We start from the raw sequence: 12,372 nt of genomic DNA on the forward strand, positions 1-12,372 counted from the left end.
CTCCCCCTGGAGCCAACAAGCAATTCTACTGAGTTTTACTTGTATCACTGATCAAGACCTTTTTCCATATTATTAATATTTGTGTTAGGATGATCACTTAGAGTCTACATTCCATTTGGGATTTCTTGACAAAGACATTGGAGTGGTTTGCCATTTTCCTTCTCCAGTTCATTTGAGAAATAAGGAAACTGAGGCAAACAGGAAGAGGTGACTTGCTTAGATCTGGTCATATAGCTAAGTAAGAGTCTGAGGTCAGATGTGAACTCTGGAAGATGAATCTTCATGACTCCAGGCCTGGCACTCTAGCTATTGCACCACCCAGTTGCATTATTGGTATTTTCGTAGCAGTTTCCAAAGCACCTACAAATTGTTTTAAGTCTTTCTCTTTTTATTCCTCTTTCTTTCCAATGAGAAAACCTTTTTTTGGATGTTTTTGAGTAGGGTGAAGTGGAGTTGATATTCAAATATGTGATTTTATCAGCATAGATAATTCCCAGTGTGGAAATGCTCTCCATAGATGCAAATGAACAACTCTTTTGCAATTTATAATCTGAGAGAGCTGTCTGAAGCACTAAAAAGTTAAGTGACTTACTTGCCCACATTCACACATCTAGATATGACAAAGGCAAGACTTTCTGACTCCAAACAAACTCAACCTTCTAATTGTGTTCGAGACAATGTGTATAAAGGTCTATATGAAGATCCATTTAACACTAATATTATTACTCTTCCCCTCTCCATCAGGGCATGTGTTGGGGCATAAGAATGAGAGTGACAAAGTGGTTGCAAGGAGGTGACTCTAGGATAGTTCTTACCCAAATCACAAGGCTTCCTTTGCTGCCAATACCAGTTCCAAATGAATATCATTATTAGGATTATCCCAGAGTTGCTCATTGATTCTGGGGCAGAGGAAGGTCAAAGTAGGATTTTGTGTGTGAAAACTTCCACTGGAAACTCCAGATTCCTGGCTCCCTTAGGATCTGAGATCATGAAGATAGGATCCTGGGATCAGAAAATTTTGAAATGGAAGGAACTTGAATAGTCATCTAGCCCAACTTCCTTATTTTTATAGAAGAGAAGATTAAGGTAAAAAAGGAGGAAGTGGTATGTTCCTGGTCAGGCAGGTAGTAAATGGTGAAGGAAAGATTTAAATCCATGTCCTTTAATTCTACCTCCAGTGCTCTTTTCATGACCCCATGTTGCCTGTCACATCCTCTGTGACACTTCTATGGAGATGCTGCTTGTTCTCAATGGAGGTTAACTGTCTTGACAGAAAAGAATTCATATTAAGTGTTTGTTGAATTAAATTAAGATGAAGATGTGGCAGCAATACAAAACTTTTAACCCTGGTTCCATACCCAAAACATTATAAGCACTAAGATTTTCTACTCCGAGTTATTTTCCCAAATCCCAGGAGAAGAACTTTTCCATCTTTGTGTGATATTCCAGAGAAGTATGAGAATGTGAGAAAGGAATTATTCTTGAAAAGAAGAGAAAAACAGATAGAGAGACAGACAGACAGATAGATCTGTAAATATATGTATGGCACGATAGATCGATAGATAGACAGTTAGATAGATAGATAGATAGATAGATAGATAGATAGATAGATAATAAAGACAGAAATAGAGAAGGAAAAGAAGGAAGGGAGAGGAGGTAAAGTTACTTGTAAATTCAAGAAAATTCATTTTAAATTTAAGTTGGAGGGCGGAGAACATACTCTGAACTGTGCTGGGTTTTTTTTTTTCCTTGAAAATGCATTTATTTGAGCCCAACAGCTCTTTAATTTCAAAATTGCAATATGACAAACTTGACAGTATTGTATAATCCCTTCTGGGGCTTGAAAAAACCCCGTCAAATTCTGATCTGAAGTTGAGGTTTAAAAATAAATGACTGTTAACAGGACTGTCTGGTTTTTTCCTCCTAGATTCTGACATTCTTGTTCAAGGTCTGATTTTCCCTGGGGCCCTTGTTGTTCCTGGGCATCTACAGTGGCCACTCTAGGGTAGGACTCACCTTCCACTTTGCAGAAGGATTCTTGCATCCTAAAGGAACTGAGGGATATGGCTTACAGAATACTAACTAAACTGAGGTTGATGCAGAAAAAGATTGAGTTCCTAATACACTTTAAAAAATATAATCCTCCTCCTTTTCTGCACTGTACTCTAGCTGTGTGAGTCCCTTTCAAGCTTCCTCAGGAAAGAAATCAGGAGAAAAGAACTAGACATGCAGAGAGGAGATCCTGGTTAAAAATCCCTGCTTCGATACTAACCTACATAACTTTGGTCAAATCATTTATATAATGGAAATAATAATTGTGCTACCCACCTCTCAGTGTTGGTGTGAGGAAAGTATTGTATGCATTGTTATAATTATCAATAATAATACCAATCTGTATCCCTCACTGCTTAAGCATAAGTCCCAACACATAAATGGTGCACAAGGAAATGTTTGTTAAATAAATAAATAGATAGATAGATAGACAAATAAATAAACAAATAAATAAATAAATAAATAAGACTTTCCATGAGGACAGGAAAACCACATTTTATCTAAATTCTCTTTCTCTCTCTATCCTCTATCTCTTCACAAAGTAAGAGTTTGATAATAAATGTTTCAAGAAGGATGGTGGGAAAAAAATAAAAAAGGATGATGGGAAGGAGTAAGGAAGTACAAAGAAATAAAAGAGAGAACTACCCTTAGGTGCTCAAAATCTAACTGGGGAGACAAACTTATATAAATATAGCCCCCCCCCCAACCAATACTATCAGATAATTTGATATTGTTGAATAAGATCAGACAGTAATTCATGAAGTTCTGAGAAGGCAGAGATCACTATGAGCCAGGTAGGGCTTCATGAAATAAGTGAATTTGGACAAATACTTCTGAATGTGATTTTCATTCCTCTTTCCTTTCTTCCCCCTTGATTTTTATTTTATTTTATTTTATTTTAACCCTTACCTTCCATCTTGGAATCAATACTGTGTATTGGTTCCAAGGCACAAGAGTAGTAAGGGCTAGGCAATGGGCATCAAATGACTTGCCCAGGGTCACACAGCTGGGAAGTGTCTGAGGCCAAATTTGAACCTAGGACCTCCCATCTCTAGGTCTGGTTCTCAATACACTGAGATACCCAGCTGCCTCCCTTGGTTTTTATTTTAAATAGAACTTGGGCTTCTTGGACCATTGCAAACAAAAAAAGAATATTAAACTCTCAGAGTCTACCATGATTTCACCTGGATGGGCATGTGCCCAGTACCAAATAACCAACACGAATGGGAATTGAAGGATCCAATCCAAGGATCATCCATCCCTTTTGTACAGGTTCCTCAGGCTACTGGGTAGATAACTGGGCAGTGAAAAGCCAAAATGCAGCAGCTAATGGTGGCAGCCTTGGCAACACAACCTGGGTACTTCCTCCCTTTGTTTCCTTCTTTCAGACACAGCAATAATAGGCTTTCCAAACACTAACTTGCCTGACTGCTTGATACCCAAACTGCAGGCAGTGTTTAAGCTCTGATTGCATCATAACCAGCTCCACATAGGAGGAAAAGGCAGATACTTAGGGGCAGTGACTTAGAGGGTAATACAATCCCCTCAGGCCACACATGAGTCTTCACTGACTAGCCTGATGCCTGCAATTCCACCATTACCGTCCCTTCTTTAGGGGACAATCATTATGTCTCCATAAGCACCCAAGAAACTTACTCATGTTTTATTTGAGAAGGGTGACATGATAAGTCATTTTCTTTTGCGTAGTTTAGTGAAGATATTCTTTTGCTCATTGTGCTTAGGGAATAAGGATTTGGATCATAATAGGTATTGATAAGTTCAAATATTAGATTTAATTTGATAGCAAGGAATCATGTGAGAGAACACCTTTTTTCCCTTCCTTTATTTCAGCTCAAGATGAATATGCCATTGCATTTTCCAGTAGAGTTATTTTCCTCAAGGCCCCCCTTCCTCTTAGAGAAAGGGCTGGGAGACTGCAAAGGCCTTTGGGGGATAGTGATTAGATAAACTAAATCAGCCTTGCCTCCTAGATTGGCAAGATGCTATGATGAATGCCCTTGTCCTCCTTGCCCAGCACGTTAATTACCATGAATGTGGGGCATCAGGGATGGGCTCTGATGGTCCTCCCGCTCCCTAGACTCCTCTAAAAGTGCCTGGCCTGGTGTGGTGGTACCCAGGGAAATGAGCTTGCTATTAGGCACAATCATATGTCACTGCCTATCCTTCTAAACAAGATAAAGTGCTGCCTTTCCTGGACAAGGCAGACTAGCCAGCCAGATGTGTTTTCTGATTGATAATCTGGGGGAAACAGCAGGAAATAGTCAGTGGCATAACAGTATGATTTTCATGAATAAGATAATCAAAACAAGAGTATTTCAGCAGTAATATCCCAGATGTCTCCCTGACAAGTAATGCTTCAGCAATTACATTACCTCATGCAAATAGGGTTTGCTGCTCACCGGCATTTTCTATACTGGGTCGTTAGCTTGGTTTTAATCTAGATTCAGGCCAATAAATTGGCCCACTCTTATTAGCCACTGATCTGCATCTGGCAACACTAGAGTTTGCAGGGAAGGATTCAGATATCTCACATTTACACAGTGATATCCACTTTTTACTTCCCCTGTCCCACCTGGGGAAGAAGGATGGAGAAAATAATGGGAAACACTCTGGACTTAGAGGTCTAACTAACTAACCAACTAACTCAGTGTCAAAACTTATCAAGACTTTGGACAGCTCCTTTCTGGACCTGTTTCCCAACTTGAAAAGTGAGGGAGTTGAACTGGATAATCTCAAGGTTACATCCCAGATGGAATCTTTGATCCTGTGAGTTTGGAATGAAAAGGTGAGGCCAGATTCTGGAAGTCCAGAACACCTTCTGGTCTAGCCTTCATTCTCAGAAGAAACACTGAAAGTTCTGAGCAAGAGATTTATAGGAAGAAATAATTCCAAAACTGCTTTTCTGAAATGATTGAAACCAATTCACAGCTCCGCCTACAGTGTATTAGCAGGCCTGTCTTTCCATAGTCACCCCAAAATGAACTATTTCCTATCTTTTGTCATGGTTGCCAATTTGCTACAGCACCCCTCCTTTTGATAGATAAGGAAGAAAGAAGTGTTTTGGTTGTGTCATTGCCAGTTAATCTTGGAAAAATAACAAAGTAATATTTTAAAGGCTGTCTCCAGAGCCCCTTTGGCTTTCCAAGAAGTCACCAGGAGGTGAAATGGCCCTAAAAGCCAGAGCTAGATGTAGACTGTTGAAGCCTAATTGCACACCTTCAGCCTGAGGCTGGCTGTACTATGGAGCCTGGATCCGGTACCCAGGCACTTAGCAGCAGTAGCTCTGTGGCAGTCTATCATTATAGCAATGATCAGAGACCTGCCTTAGAATTGCAAGGAATACAAGCTCCAGAGAACTACCAGATAGATCAAACGTCATGCCTCATGCAAACATTCCTCCAGGCCTGTTCTGACCACACAGACCCCTCTTAAAACTGGCTGTCAATTGCCTCTTGACTCAAAGGAGAACTGATCTGATTGTGAGCTTCCAAGAGATTCCTGTTCTGGATTTTCTTGTTTGCTCTTATCACCAGCTTGAATCTGCCCTGTGCTTCCCCTCCAGCCAGACAAACCTTCTGCCCTGGTGTCTAACTCTGAGTCCTTAGATGGCCCCATTCTGCTTGCCTGAGAACTCATCCCCATACCAGTCCTGCCTCTTGGCCAAAGCACAGCCCTCCCCACCACAATAAGCCTAAATAAAAATGAACAAATAAAAACTACCTCACAGAGCAAAATCAATGTCAAAAGAGGTTCAATTTCAAGGAGAAAATACTGAAATGCCTCAAAGTTAAAATAAGTCTTAGTGGTCATCAAGTCCTATCCCTAGTTTAAAACATTTTTTATTGATATTTTGTTATCAATTAATGATAATCTTCATTTTGTAAGGATAATTTTAGTGTTTTGACTTAAATCTTAATAATTGATCACCAGGGATGATTCCCAAATAATAAAATACCCAAGTCAGCTGGGAATTATGGAGATTTTAATTAATATAGAGAGAAGGCATTAAGGAAAGGACAGAGAGAGAGAGAGAGAGAGAGAGAGAGAGAGAGAGAGAGAGAGAGAGAGAGAGAGAGAATTAATAATTAATTTAAACTGCTCTGGCTCAGGCTGAGCCAGCCAGTAGTTAAAGGCAAAGGACTTGGCCAAAGTGGCCTTCCTGAGTCTAAAGGAAAGGGAGTCAGTCTTATCACTTACCACAAGACCATCTCCAAGCTGGGTTCCAGTCCTCCACTGAACTCATCTCCTGAACTGAGTTCAGAATCCCATTCCATTCCGAACTGAATTGCCTGAACTGACTTTTTACCCCTCCTTTTAAAGAATCACCTCCCCTAAATTTTCACATCTACCAATCACAGTAGACGCTTTTTTCCAGGACTGCCCATTCTTAGTTCTCACCACTCTTTAGTTCTCACCTTCTCTGGTTAGATTATATCTTCTGAGGTACTTCACACTTCTTTGTTAAGCTTACCTTTTGTGAGTTACTTGACCTTTTTGTGATTAATTTAACCTTTACAGGTACTTAAAACCTTTTTGTATTAGATCTAAAAATAGACTTAGTTTAAGTTCTAGCTTCACTATAAGGTATGAGTTAAGTAACTTCATTGTTCAATCAGGAGTTTACAACTTTATCTTCCCCTAAAGTATGTCTAAGTATGGGTGGAGTAATGTAAAGTTCCCAAGACATTCCTGATTCTTGTTAGACCAAATATCTCCATTGTTACAATAAGGAAATAGCTAAATCAAATCTTCTAAAGTACAGTCTGAGTAGTTTTTAAGATTCACAATTTCCTGTTATATTCCCCCTTTCCACTACTGAGAAAACTATCCCCAGCAACACAGAATCAAAAAGAAAAAAGGAAAAAGAGTAATTTTATAAAAATAGCAACGAAGTCTGACAATGTTTTATGTCCATGGTCCCCCATTTCTGCAAAGAAGGCAGGGATGGGCATTTTCTCATCTCTTCTCTTTGGCTAAGCTCAGTCATCATAATTACACAGAATTCAGTATGATGATTTTCTTTGTTCTTTCCATTTATATTGTTGTAATCATTATGAATGTTGTTTTCCTGGTTCGGCTTACTTCACTTTGCATTAATTAACATCTTCTTATGCTTCTCTGAATTCTTTATAATCATCTTTTCTTATAGCACATTACATTTTTGAATTGCAATTTATTTAGCCATTCCCAGTTGATGGGCTTCTGCTTTGTTTCTAGTCCTTTGCTATTACAAAAGTGTTCACATTAATATTTTTGTCTATGTGAAAACATTCTTTCTGCCTTTGACTTTCTTGGGGTCTGTGCTTAGTTATAGGCTCTCTGCATCAGAAGGTAAGGACATCTTAGTCACTATATTGAAATCATTCTAAAATTCCTTTCCTAAATGATTGGACCAATTCACAGCTCTACCAGCAGTATATTAGAAGGTCTGTCTTTCCATAGCCTCCCCAAAATAAACTATTTTCTTTTTTCATGTTTGCCAATTTGTTACAACATTCCTCCTTTTGAAAGATAAAGAAACTGAGGGTCAAGGAGATGGGGTCACATAGTCAGTAAGTGGCAGAGGCAGGATCTGGAACCAGGTCTTCTGACTTCAAATTCTGTGGTATAGTGGAGAGACTGTTAGATTGAGAGCCAGAAGTTCTAGGCTCAGGTTTTGGCTCTGCCACTAACTAGTTTTCTGACCCCTGGACAAGTCTTAATTCTCCAGGTATTAGATTGTGGGTAGTTTTCATTCTTCTCATACAGTTGTCCCCATGATGCGGAATAATTAAATGCTCGAACATTCATATTTGCCATTTCATGTTCAATTGACAGACTGAACATTTGAGTGTTACAAATCCACTTCAGCTTTATTAATGCTTGCAAGAATCTATATAACATTCAATACTGCTTGTGAGCATACAGAGATACCCTTTATCCTTTTATCTACCCCATTGCTTTCATCCCAGTTAGCCCTCCACCTAGGTCTAAGTTTATTTACATCAGCCTCAAGTCCAATTCCATTGCAAATGGAGCACCAAGGGTCCTCCAAAGATGCTCCCAGTTGAATAATTCAATTTATTCAACAAATACATAATAACTCCATTAGCTAGTCACCAGAGACATAAAAATGGAAGACTGAGACTTTTCTTGCACTATAAAAACTTGTATACTGCTAAAGAAACACAAGAGGACAAATAAGGAAATGCAAAGTAAGAATAAGGTAATGCAAAATAATTTGAAGAGGGAAAGAGATCCCAGGGTTGGATCAGGAAAGCCTGGATCATGCTTTTAAGGAATCTAAGGATTCTTCGTGGAGGTAAGGAAGTAGTGCCTTCTAGAAACTGAGATCAAGTCTATGCAAAGACATGGAGGCTAGAGATGGAATGCAGGTCAGCATGCAGGCAAGGGCTGCTCTCAGATTCATGGAATTCAGTGGGGGTGATCATCTATCTCAAACTGAAACTTGTGAGCACCAAATTTCAGTGAATGTCTCCAATCACAGCAAAATAAAGCATACCATCATAATGAGACAAAGGGCTTTTGCTAAATACAATGAAAGTTAAATAACAAGCAATTAAATCAAGCAGCAAACACTTTTCATCACTCATTTAGTTTCTAGTCCATCTGTGCATTCTACTTAGCCCTTGGGTAGCCTTGAAGTCACACTGCCTTATAGTCCTCCCATTCTCTGAATTCCATTAAATGTCTTTGGGTGTCAATAAGGGCACAACCAGGATAAATGGATCTGCTGCAAATCTGTTACCTCATCTCAATTAGAACCTCAGTGCATCCAGGCAACACTGTTACTCCTCCCTATTCGATTCTCTGACCCCTTCTCCACAATAGCTGTTCTAAATGTTCTCTTCTTTCCTCAGATGTCTCATTACACCCCCCCACTGCAGTATAGGTGCTCAATTTTTACTGAAAAACCAAGATCATTGACTGATAGCTCCCTCTTCTCCCCTCCTCAGCATCTTTGACATCATTACTAACAACATCTTCATGAAAGCTTATTTGAAACCAATCCTTCACTATTGGCATCACTTGTAGTTGTGCTACCTGTTCCAATGAAATGTGTGTTTGTGTGTGTGTGTGTGTGTGTCTGTGTGTCTGTGTGTCTGTGTGTCTGTGTGTCTGTCTGTCTGTCTGTCTGTCTATGGTGGCCGGCCTGGGAACTGTCATATTTATTCCTAAAGGGAAAGATTATGGGATTGGGGAAGAATGGGGGTAAGTCAGAATCAGCAAAAGCGACATTTCTATGAAAATTATTTATGAGCAACTTTTGACTTTAAGGGCACACATTTCAGTGGTTGAAAGATGGGCGGCCTTATGGCTTCTTATATAGCAATATGTCATAATGGCTATCTGCTGTCCTATAAATTCCACAGAAGTTAATGAAGGCAAAGATGTCATGGACATGTCATCATTTAGCTGAAAGGAGTATGAATGAGCCCACTGCCCCATAGATTGTAGGCAGTCTAATGAAAGAGACGACAGCATAAGGAGTTCTCCTTATGATCAGGGTTTTGGCAAGTTGGGAGAATGTGGCTGGTCAGCACAAAGCTGACCTTCACATTTGCATTTCCCAATACAGCCTTTGAGAGTGACAAATTAAATCCATGTTCTTATCTAGTTAACTGTCTTGTAACACCAGATTCTAGCAGCTTAAGACCCAAACTTGCCTCTTTCCAATCGACCTCCTAGATCTTGGGGATCTCTGATTTGGATCCTGCTTCCATGACTGACCATGTTTCTCCTTTCAGCACTTTGGCCTATCAGCCCTGTTCTAGTATTGCTACATCCACCCAACCTCTTCCTGGACTGGAACTTCCCCATTATTCTTTCCTTCTCATTTAATCAGAATGAGGGACCCCTCCGAGCTACAATTCTCACCAGATTTTGAGTAGGTTTGGGCTAAATGAACTACCAAAATAGCCAAAAGAAAGCATGATGTTTCTTTCTGATTAATTGTATGAATTTTGACTCCAAGCAGTCGCACATCCAAAGCTACCTTCCACCTTCTACCTCTGTCCCTTCTCAAACAGTGAGTTTGGTTATCGCTTCCCGATTATTAGCCATAGGCATGAACCATATTCAATGATTTTCTCTTGAGGTGGGACTTTTCCTTAGGTTTGAGTTCTCTGGGCTGAAGCAGTCAGTGAGGAAACATTCCTATGAGATGCTAAATACATTAGAAAGGAATGCCAGGGGACAATTAGATGGCTCAGTAGATTAAGAGTCAGACCTAGAGAAGTCTTGGGTTTGAATATGGCTTCAGACACTTCCTAGCTGTGTGACCCTGGGCAAGTCACTTCACCCCCATTGCCTAGCCCTTGACACTCTTCTGCCTTGGAATCAATATACAGTATTGATTCTAAGATAAAAGGCAAGGGTTTTATTTTTTTTTTAAAGGAATGCCAGCATACTTGATCTCATCATTAACACAGGGAAAACCCATGAATGCCCTCTGATAAAACAGCCAATAGCAGGGTACCTTTGCTGTCAGAACAGGTTTCTACTATCTTTATTAAAAATATTTTTGAGATTCTTCATGACCTTTACAATATTCTTTCTGTATCAAAATGGAAGTGGTCTTTTTATGCTTTTGAGGAAAGTAATTGTTATAGCTTTCTTCTGTTTCCCCAGGAAAAGATGCTAACAAGAAAGAGTGGGTGGGGAAGAAGGTGATGATAGTAATAATAAGGAGCCAAGGGATTTGCTTCTATTAGGTGCTCAATAAAAGTTGAATGGAATGTTTGTTGAACAAGATGGGGGCTTGTGGGTGGGAAGGAGATCAGCCAAGGCAGACAGGAGAGCAACAATGACAGCTTAGAAGAGGAGGCTATATTTAATGGATTGTACTGCTGCCACCCCCAAATAGTTATTTGGCATACTGACACTCAGGTCTCTAAGGCTTATAAGCATAGAGGCAGTGAGGTATAATGGATCAAGGGCTAGGAGTAAAAATGAGGTGGGTTCAAACCCCCACCCCATACCCTTAGTAGTTGTGTGATCCTGGATAAGTTGCCTGACCTCCCTCAGCCTGTTTCCTCATCTGAAAAATGAGGATAATAGCAGTCCCTACCTTAAAGGGTTCATTATGAGCATCAAATGAGAGTATATGTGTAAATTATTTTTGCAAACCTTAAAGGAATGTTGTCCCTGCAAGCTGTTGTCATAAAAACTCCATAGGTGGTGATCTCTCTTTTGGGGAAACAATACAATAAATCAGGAGAGTTTTAAACAAATTCTAAAGTGAACCCAAAGATACCCACTGCCACATATGCTTATGAAAAGTTATTCTTTTTACCGTGGTGTTTCACTGATGACTGCAGATTCCTGCCTCAGCAGATTGCAGCTCTGTGTTTAAAGTGGAGGAAAAATCTAGGCCTCTGAGAATTGTGACTTTTTTGTGCCACTGCATGGAAATTCCAAGGGTTTCATTTTCTTCGGGCTATGTAAATTTTGAAAGCTCCCAGAACTATTTCTTTTACAGGTGACATTTAACACGTGATAAACTTTGGTGGTCACTGGTTTTGAAACCATTCAGAAAGGAGAAAGAAAGGGGAAGGAAATAAGCATTTATGTGCCACCTGCTATGCACTAGGTGCTTTACAAATATTATCTCATTGATCCTCATAACACTTCTAGCAGGTAGATGCTGGTATCATCCCCACTTTACAGCTGAGGAAATTAAATAAAGCAAACAAAGGGTAAGTGGCTTGTTCAGGGAGTCACACAGCTAGTAAAAATCGTAAGAAAGGATTTGAACTCAGGTCTTCTTGACTTCTGGCTCACTATGCCAACTAGCTACCTAGGAGAAAATTGCCTTATCTTTATTACAGCTGGAAGAGGAATGAGGTCTTCTAGCGTATTCTTCAAGACTGGGAGAATGCTTAAAGTTGTGTTTTGAAAAGGAAGGGAGGGGGGATCATGACTCATGTAACCATGGGAAAATATTTTAAATAAAAATTTAAAAATAAAATAAAATACAGATACTAAATTTAAAAAAAAATAAAGTTGTGAGATGGGGAAGGTTGAAGTCAAAATGTGGCTAGGACTTGGCAGCTTATGTCCTAGGAACAATCCTGTGTGATCCTTAAGGTTGTGAAGTAGGGTCTTGGTTACCTTTTTCCCAACCCTTGCTTGTACACGTGTAGGAACATGTTGGACCAAAGGGCACCTCGTAGCCCTGAGAGTCCTTTTATCCTTTGGTGGAGTTCCCATCATATGCATTTCTGGGAGAAAGAACCCTCCTCTGGCCGAGTTGGATCCTTGCTGGCTAGATCAAGCAGGTCCTTGAGCTTAATAGCA

This window comes from Monodelphis domestica, chromosome 1, assembly GCF_027887165.1.
Source record: "Monodelphis domestica isolate mMonDom1 chromosome 1, mMonDom1.pri, whole genome shotgun sequence".
NCBI classification, from domain to species: domain Eukaryota; kingdom Metazoa; phylum Chordata; class Mammalia; order Didelphimorphia; family Didelphidae; genus Monodelphis; species Monodelphis domestica.